Source organism: Ornithorhynchus anatinus, chromosome 17, assembly GCF_004115215.2.
Source record: "Ornithorhynchus anatinus isolate Pmale09 chromosome 17, mOrnAna1.pri.v4, whole genome shotgun sequence".
In the NCBI taxonomy this organism is placed as follows: domain Eukaryota; kingdom Metazoa; phylum Chordata; class Mammalia; order Monotremata; family Ornithorhynchidae; genus Ornithorhynchus; species Ornithorhynchus anatinus.
The window spans coordinates 26479271-26488407 of NC_041744.1; the positions used below are offsets into that span (position 1 = coordinate 26479271).

The 9137-nt window shown below is 36.4% G+C and overlaps 1 long non-coding RNA gene across 1 annotated transcript; it reads right to left on the reverse strand.

Annotated features, from left to right (window-relative positions):
- Nucleotides 1-303: 303 nt before the first annotated feature.
- LOC120638923 lies at nt 304-2459 on the reverse strand. The gene is made up of 2 exons (XR_005660967.1): nt 2401-2459; nt 304-426 (listed from the first exon to the last, which is right to left on the reverse strand). It is a non-coding gene; the product is annotated as an uncharacterized LOC120638923 (long non-coding RNA).
- Between the last annotated feature and the right edge of the window lie 6678 nt (nt 2460-9137).

Sequence of the window (9137 nt, forward strand, 5' to 3'; positions counted from 1 at the left end):
GGACTCCATCGAGGTAGCCTAAATCAATAAATATCTCATAACTACTGTCAAAAAATTATGTTTAGTGTGAATGTGAATGAACCTGGGGAATTCGGGCTGTTATTAATTATTAATATAATATCCTCAATTCAGATGCATCAGGGACTTGAATATCAGCTATAGAGTAATTTGGGGCCACAGTAAAACATACACAAATAACCAGTCTTGCTTCCACAGTCGTTTTCTTTGAAGGGTAATGGATCAGATGGTCAGAAATAACCACCAAGACACCTTCATATTAGAAATGAGAAGGAAGTGAGAGGATTCAAGAAAACATCCTTAATTCCACATATTATCTAATCAATTTACAAAAAAAGTCAGTTTAGATTAGTTCAATATAGTCACTGCTTCCAACTTCTGATTAGCCTGGGAGGGAGATGAAGAGCCCTGAAATGAATAAGAAAAGATCTGAGTATGTTGGGAAGGGAGTATTCTTTTTTTCATTTCTAAAAAATGTTTGCCGCTATCTGGATATGGCAGAGGGGTTACTAAGTACAGCCTATCGAGAGCCAGATGGCCACATCTTAGTTGGAAGTAGGACTAATCACTTTTAAACATTTCATTTTCTTGGCAATTTTTCATCTTAGTCTTTGGATGAGGTATTTGCTTTGGTTTTTCATCACAATAGGAGGCATTTTAACAATCAGATCATAAAGCTTAACTGTTTTCAAAACACATTTCTCCTTTCATTAGAGCAAGCATGCCACTGGTTCTTTAATATAATTTTTAAAAATCTAAGTGATGATTACTCTGGGTAAAATTATGCATATGGAGAAAAAGACAAACACAAATTATAAGAAACACCAGAGAGGGAATAGAGGGGGAAAAAAACCCCATAACAATACTCCAAATTAAATGGATTCCCACTTTGACTGTCAGTCAGAATCTTTTGGGTTTTTTTCTTTTTTCCATTTTTGACTTCTTCCCAGGTATATGGATAGACAGCAGCTCTCTAATGTGTTGACAGAACTGGGGAGCCCAATTAGTTCTTCAGCTTTCTCAATGTCTGTTCATTTCTTAGCAGAAATTCTGTGCCATTGCAAAGTAGGCAGAAAGTTCTTCTACATCATGAAAAGTTTCAGAATATAGTCGCTTTTTTTTATTTTTCAGAAGCAAATAGCTTTATTGTTACAAAATCACAACAATAGCATAGTTTTCATGAAAGCTTTAGGCCTCCAGACCTAAATGTTTACTCACATTATAATAATAGGCAAACTAATAGAAGAGAAATGAAAACTTGAATAACTGTAGGGGAAAATCAGAAGAGAAAATGAAATTCAAATTTTAAAAATGTGTGTGTTGCGTATAGTTTCATAATTCAACTGTGCCATCAGAAGGAATGGTGCAAAATTAGTCACCACAGAATATAGCTCCTTCACGGAGGAAAAGTGTGGCCTAGTGGGAAGAGCATTGGTCCAGGAGATGGGGGACCTGGGTTCGTCTCAACTCTGCCACTTGCCTGCCATGTGATCTTGGGCAAGACATTAAAATTCCCTATGCATCATTTTCCTCACCTGTAAAAATGAGGCTAAGGTATGTGCTTTTCCCTCCTCTCCCCACCTTTCCTCACTGTGGGACAGGGACTGCATCTGATCTGATTATACTGCATCTACTCCAGTGTATAGCACCATGGCAGGTCCAAAGCAAGCACTTAACAGAATTATTAAGCATTAATTGGTAATCAATTTTAGGGTCTCCCAGGAGACATTCTAGTCTGGAGCAGATTTTCCTTTGGTCTAGACTAGACCAAGATTGAGACCAACACATAGATGTCTATCTACTTGTTTTGTTTTGCTGTCTGTCTCCCCCTTCTAGACTGGGAGCTTATTTTTGGGAAGGAATTCTCTCTATCTGTTGTCGAATTATACTTTCCAAGTACTTAGTACAGTGCTCTGCACACAGTAAGCACTCAATAAATATAATTGAATGAATTAACCTAGAGCTGAACATTCTGCAGGTAACCATTTTTCTGAAGAAAAGTTTGATTGAAAAAATTAAACTTTATATTAGAAACATAAGGCATAATACAATATATTTTCCATCCATCTATTACTGCACAAGCCCAGAAGAGGCATCAAAATATATTAGTAATATAGTAATTACTGTATTACTAGTAATATAGTAATAGCACTATAGTGCCATAGTATTATAGTAATATTATAGTAATTGTATAGTAGTATAATAGTAGAGTAATCATATAGTAGTATAATAATAGCAATCACTATGATTATAGTCATTAGTAATGTAATGTACAATACAAGTTTTTTTTTCAGTTGTGCTTTAGAAAATACGTAGATATACTGCAACAAACTAAACAATGTTTTGGCCTTCCACATATGACCAAGCCAGCCCAGAGCTTACCTAGAGGGGTGATGAGGTAAGCTCGCATATGCTCCACCACAAATTGTAGTTTCGATGCCTGGCAGATCGTAAAATGATATACAATTAAAAAATAATCAGAAAACAGATAATCTCTTTGACAATTCTTTCAATGGAACTGGAACTACTTTCTTCAAGTTTTTATGATGACATTACTCCCTTTGCTGAAGGGAAGCTGAGGCCCTGTGTTTTGTAAATTTCAAAGTTGTTTGGTTGAATAATCATCCAAGGGGAGGCAGTGAACTTATCATGAACTTTATCATGCTTATGGGTGGCATAATAAAGCCTCCCCTGCCTATAGTTTGACTTGTCTTATGCTATCAAATTGTCTCCAACGTAAGGTGATGCCATGGACACATCTCTCCCAGAACGCCCCATCTCCATCTGCAATCACTCTGGTAGTGTATCCACGGTCTGACTAGGCTCTGCTAATTCATTTATATTTTTCTCATGCCTAGTGACAACTGGGATGTAAAAGTGGCGAAGCTCAAGGAAGACAATGTATATTCTAAAACTTTTTCAGATTCATTTATTTACTTCTTTTTCTGCATTCATCAGTGGTATTTATTGCATTCTTACTGTGTGCAAAGCACCTTACTAAATGCTCAGGAGAACACAATAAACTTGGTAGAAATGACAACTGCCTTCAAAGGAGTTTACAAGAAGTTTGTAATTCCTCTTTGCCACCGATTTTAAATAGCTAAAATAATACCTCTGCCTTACTTATGCACATTTTTTCAGACTAGATTTTATGTAAAGTACCTATCTGACAGCAAATACAGCATCACCATAAAAAAGTCTCATATGTCTCTGCTGAGATGTGAATTTCACCCATTACTCACTGACAGCAGAAAGATCCTTGTTAGCCTCAAAATTATTATTATTACAATGATCTATATTATTTGTAAACATAAAAGGAGAGGATGTCATTGGTGACTGACTTTGTCTTCATTATACTGTGAGCTGAGATTTAAGACACACACAAAATATATCCTCCGCAGTAACTGTCAATGTCAGAAATCATTGTCAAGCTGCCATGGTTTCACTGTATATTGTTGCATATTCTTAAATGGCTTTTGTATTATCATGAACCTTTCATAGCGTGTATCTTTTAGGTGGTAAACTACTTGAGGAGAGCCATACTTCTATTGCACATTTCCAAGCCTCTATTATTGTGTTCTTCATTCAAACAGGGCTCAAATCCATCAAGTGGCCATACTATATATATATATATATATATATATGTATACACACACAACTGAGATTGGTCAGTTGTAGGTGAGTTTCCTGTGTCTTCTTTAAAACTCTGAGCTCAGTGCATCAGTGTGGAATGCACACTGGAATGAGTCTATATTGTCTAGCCGAGGAATCATTTCACTAAATCACATGCTACCAACACAATCATGTCAGTGCAATTGAACATGCATTTTGCTGATGTGCTCTATATTCCATTAAAGTCTCATCTTCACAGTCCAAGACCATAAGTTAGCAGCCTAAAGAAAAAGTTCTTAAGCCTAATGTTAAAATGTAAGATCATCAACAACCAAGACAACAGAAGCCTTCAGCAATATGTGAATGTGAAGTTCTGGAAGAGGGATCAAAGATAAGTTAAAGGAGATATGGTTCTAGTGGGAGGAGCAATACTTGAGACTATAATTCTCCTATCCAGACCCTTTTGAACCAAGAGGATGTGCTCTGCACCAATATAAGAAAAGTCAAAGATGTCTTCTCTTGCAATATTAATATCTTAGTGTAATTAGGTATTTGTATTGTCCAAAGAGTTTGCTCATCAATAATCTCATGTCTTCACAATGTCTTTGAGGTAGGGAAAACTAAATTATTTTCTCCATTCTATAAAATAAGAAACAGCAGAGAAGTGTCTCACAGGAGGTTATGTTAGAAACAATGTTCTTTGACTTTCAGTCCCATTTTTTCCATTAGGCTTTGATTCCATGTCCAAAGGACATAAAGAGACAAATGTGCCCCTTTGGAAGATGCCTGAAAGCCACAGAGGAGGATGTTCTCAGTTCTTTAGTAGGAATGGCTTCCTTAGCTACCATCAGGGAACTAGAACAATGTCTGGAAGAAAACAGACACAGAAAACTTATAAGAAGTTGGGTTGAGGATGAAGGAAGGAGTGAGAAAATGTATAAAATGATTATTTCGGGATGGAGTGGCTTTCCCTTCCAACTAACTTGTTGTAGTCAAGTCTGACTTTCAAATTATCACCCACTTACTTTACCTGATTGTTTAAGAAGCTTCATTCTCCTCCTATAAAAGCACTTTTCTCTTTTAAAACATTAAATTACACAAGTCTGCTGACTGCATGATTCCCAGAAGAATTGCCAATTAAAAACAAAGACAAAGAACTGAGGTAAATCAGAGGTCTGGTGGAAGTGGATTTATTGTAAATTAATCCATTGATAAAAGGAAATACCAATACAAAACCTTTCCCAGGTTATTGAGCTTGTAGGGCTCTACCTTCACAAACACATTCCTTTAAAGGACAATAAGATTACAGTTCCTACTGCCTGCAGCAAATAATGAAAAATATTCAATGTCAATGAGAAAAATAAAATGTATTGTTCTAGCCTGAATATGTAGCGCCTAATGCTGACAGCTCAATAGGTTGCAAATACTGATTTTGATGGCCACTTAGAGGGTCAGTTTTGTAACTGGTATATGTACCAGAACTTTGGTCCTGTAGGTGCATTGAATGATGGAAATTTCACTTGAGAATTTCACTTGGATTTGCACTCTTTGTTCACTTCTTTAGCCCCACAACACTTCTGGCCATAATAGCCATAATTTATTCATTTTTTATTAATAACTGTCTCCAGAGAATGTCTACCAACTCTGTTGCATTGTATTCTCCCATATTTGTTGCACACATTAAGTGCTCAATAAATACAACTGATTGATTGATTGAGTAGCTGGGCTACATTTGAAATACTTCAAGAGGTGAGAAAACCAGCTGTACCAAAGAGCAGCAGTCTCATCTTCACTTCCTCTGCCCCTGGCAGGGTGTTATTTGTTACTCTTCACTCCAGGCCAATGGCTCTGAATATTAAAGATATCTGTGGTTCGTCCATGGCTAGTCCTTTAACTGACTTAGGCAGTCAACACAGAAACAGACCTTTAGGAGAAAATTAGTAGGGGAAGAAACACATTAACACATAGGTGATTTTTAAAGGTATTAATAGAAGGTGCTTTGGAACAAATTTTGATTCTATACCATCTTTAATTAAATCTAAATTAAATTTCCAAAAGCAGAAGTACTAGTATCTCTATTTTTGTTTCTGTGATAAATCTGGTGCTGAATGGATGCTAAAGATGAAGGTAAATAATTTAAGATGATATTTTTGGCAATCACTCAGCATGCTTATTTTTTCTCTGATGACATATAGTTTCTGAACCGAAATGCTTGTAGGTATTAACCATGCATATTAAAATATATGTAGGGATCCCACCAAATGACAGAGGTGGGTAATAGTGATTATGGCAGGAACTGGTAGGGGCAGTAGCAGTCACCAGTGGGGCAACTAGTGAAAATCAACTGAGGTAATTTATGGACAGGCAGAATCACCAGGTAAAGACCTAGGCATGTGGATTTGGCTATTGCTTCATCTCCCTGGCCACCATGTGGGACTGACGCATCGCCCACCCAACCCTTGCTTCCTCAAAGATGTTTCTTGTCCTTCCTTTTTACCTCCCTTCTGGGGGAGCAGCAGAAGAGGTATCAACTGGTTAGAAACTCCTAACTCACATATGGGAGTTTCTGTTAACGAACATCCTTATTGCTCTGATGTAACTACTGACCTGTTGCAATGAATGTCACATCATAAGCATGACTGGGGATCCAAGTGGTGCTCCACAAGTCTCTATCACTGAAATCAATTACTTTGCCCAGGTTTTTGGCCCTGAAGTTTCAGGTCTAAATTGGTCCATCATCAGTAGAGTAGTGAAAAACTGGTTACTATCATATCTCACAAAGTGCATTCATAGCAAAACACTATTAGCAGTAGGACAGGGTAGTTACAGGAGCATGGATCAGGGAGGCAGGGGACCTGGATGCTACTTCTGGTTCTGCCACTTGTCTGCTATGTGACCTTGGATGAAACTCTTCACTTGTTTGGGTTGCAGTTTCCTCATCTGTAAAATGGGGATTATATCCTACTCCCTCTAGTTACACTGTGAGCCCCATTTGGGACAGAGACTATGTCCAACCTGAATATCTTGGATCTAATCCAGCATTTATTACAAATTAGCACTTAAATGCTATTATTAGTTATTATTATAATCATCTAGGTTTTTATCCTGGCTCTGCCACCTGCCTGCTCTGTGATCTTGGGCATGTCACTTAACTTCCCTCTGCTTCAGTTTCCTCATCTGTAAAATGGGGATTCAATATCCCCAGTGTGCCCATTGGGACAGGGATTGGGTCTGACCTGATGATCTTGTATTAAGACTAGTGTTTAATGCAGTGCTTGGCACACAGTATATGCTTAATAAAATCAATTAATATTATTGTTAGTAATACAAAGCCCTTGGTCTAGTTAATATTTTCCTGGATCTCCTGACAGTCCCTGAAAAAAGGAATCTAATAGTGGAGGTAAAACATATTAGAAAAACATTAAATTGGCAAGTTGGTACAAAGGGCTCCCCCAGTAAAATGCTATTTTTTAGTGCTCTTTCACAATAGCCTATACAATTTTAATGCTGTAGTGATTACAGTACCCCAAACTTTATATGGTCCTGCAAAAATAGCTTGACTTAAGCATCTCCCTCTGAAGTATTTTGACTAACTTGCGGAGAATGGAAAAGCCAACTTCAATTTACCATTTGTGTGTTAGGACAGTCTGACTCTTTTTTTGCTGAATAGGATATGAAACAAATAACTTTAAAATTGAGTATCTATGATTACCAAAAAATATCTACTTGTATTTTATTACTGGACATTTTTCTTAAATGTAATTGTGATTTTTATCACTTTAGAATATTCATTTATTTCTCAACTTCTTTATCTTGGAAACATATTAATGCACTTAACATATTTCCTGGGGGAAATACTTTGTTTAGCACTTTTTCACTTTGAACTCTATTTTCAGGGAACCAATTAAGATTCCTGACTAGGATATAGCTATATCACTTGTCTGCAATAGTACATTTCATGGAAATTAGGTTTCCCCATTAATATTGTCTTAATAATTCATTTAACAGTCAAACAATGCTCATGCATTTAATTTTTTCTTTGTTGGGGGTGAGCAAATCGGTCTCTTCTGAACATTAAACAAGTTGTTGGCTTTAAATATTTTATATGTACTAATATAAGTCTTCTGAAATAAGACCTCAGGGTAGACCTTAGGAATTCCTAAAGCTTCTAGGACATAACCATAATGACTAACTTGCTTTCCACTGGTTCCCCGTTTCCTATTCTCCATACTTGTAGTCTGAATTATTTACTTATTCCTTCTGCAAATTGAAACCTCCATTTTCAGGAGAAATATGATTTATTAGACTTCTTTGCACAATATAGGTGAGAAGTCTTCCAAATAAAATTTAGCCATGAAGTAAATAACATTTTGAAAGGCTTCTCACCTATATTCTGCAAATAAGTCTAGTAAATCATATTTCTGATAACATTTTTTGTTCACAAATATATTTTTACCCATGAAATAAAAGTATATTTAATAACAAATAATGTTCACTGATAGTACCACCAATCAAGAAGCTTACCCTTTTGTGACATCTCAATTAAGTTTGCTGACATTCCTCCCAATTCAGATTATCTCTTTCTCTCCACCCTCTGAATGGGGCAATAGGGGATCAATCAATCAATCAATCAATAGTACTCAATAGTATTTATTGAGTGCTTAATATGTAGAGCACTGTACTAAACACTTGACAGAGTACAATACAGATGAATTAGCAAACACATTCCCCATCCATAGTGAGTTTACAGTCTAAAGAGAAATTGGCCCATGATGACCCTCTGATCTTCTCTATGATGAGTAAGGATCTGGCTTGGCCCCTCCCAAATTTAAAGGGAGAATCAAGCCCAGGGTTAAATTAATATTACTGCCTGGACTTGGCATGAGTCAGTTCATTGTGAAACATATAAAACATTTCTAATGTAATTCTATCAGAGGCAATTATTAATACTTATTGGAAAAGAGAAATGCTCTTTCAGTTAAAACTTCACATATCAGAGTTGTTGCTTTTTCATTTGCAAAGATGGAAAAATATGACCCTTAAAAATCTGGTTTCTTGAGAAGAGAAGAGGAAGTGACCTTCTAGTCTTTAAGTCCATGAAAACTTATAATGTGGATGATAGCGACATGCTACTCTCCCATCTGCTAAGGATTGGTCAAATGGTTTTGAGAGATTTAGCTTGGATACAAAATTTGAGTATAGTAAGGACTATGAAACCCTGCAGCAGATAACCAGTGGAGTTGCCTTTTTGAGAGCTTTTAAAAATAGATTTGATTCTCTTCTTTCTGCGATGGGCTAAGTGTAGTTTCTTGAAATTAGGATTGACCAAAGGACTTTATTAGACTCCTTCCAGCCCCCTGTTTCTTCATTGCCATGAAATGTTATCTATTCAGAAATTAATTTATGGTTTTTTTATTAGTCTCATTCTAGGTATATGCCCATCCCTTCAGTCCTCCAGAAATGACTACTTTTTTTGCCCTTTGCTAAATGTCTGAACCTGTAGCTCT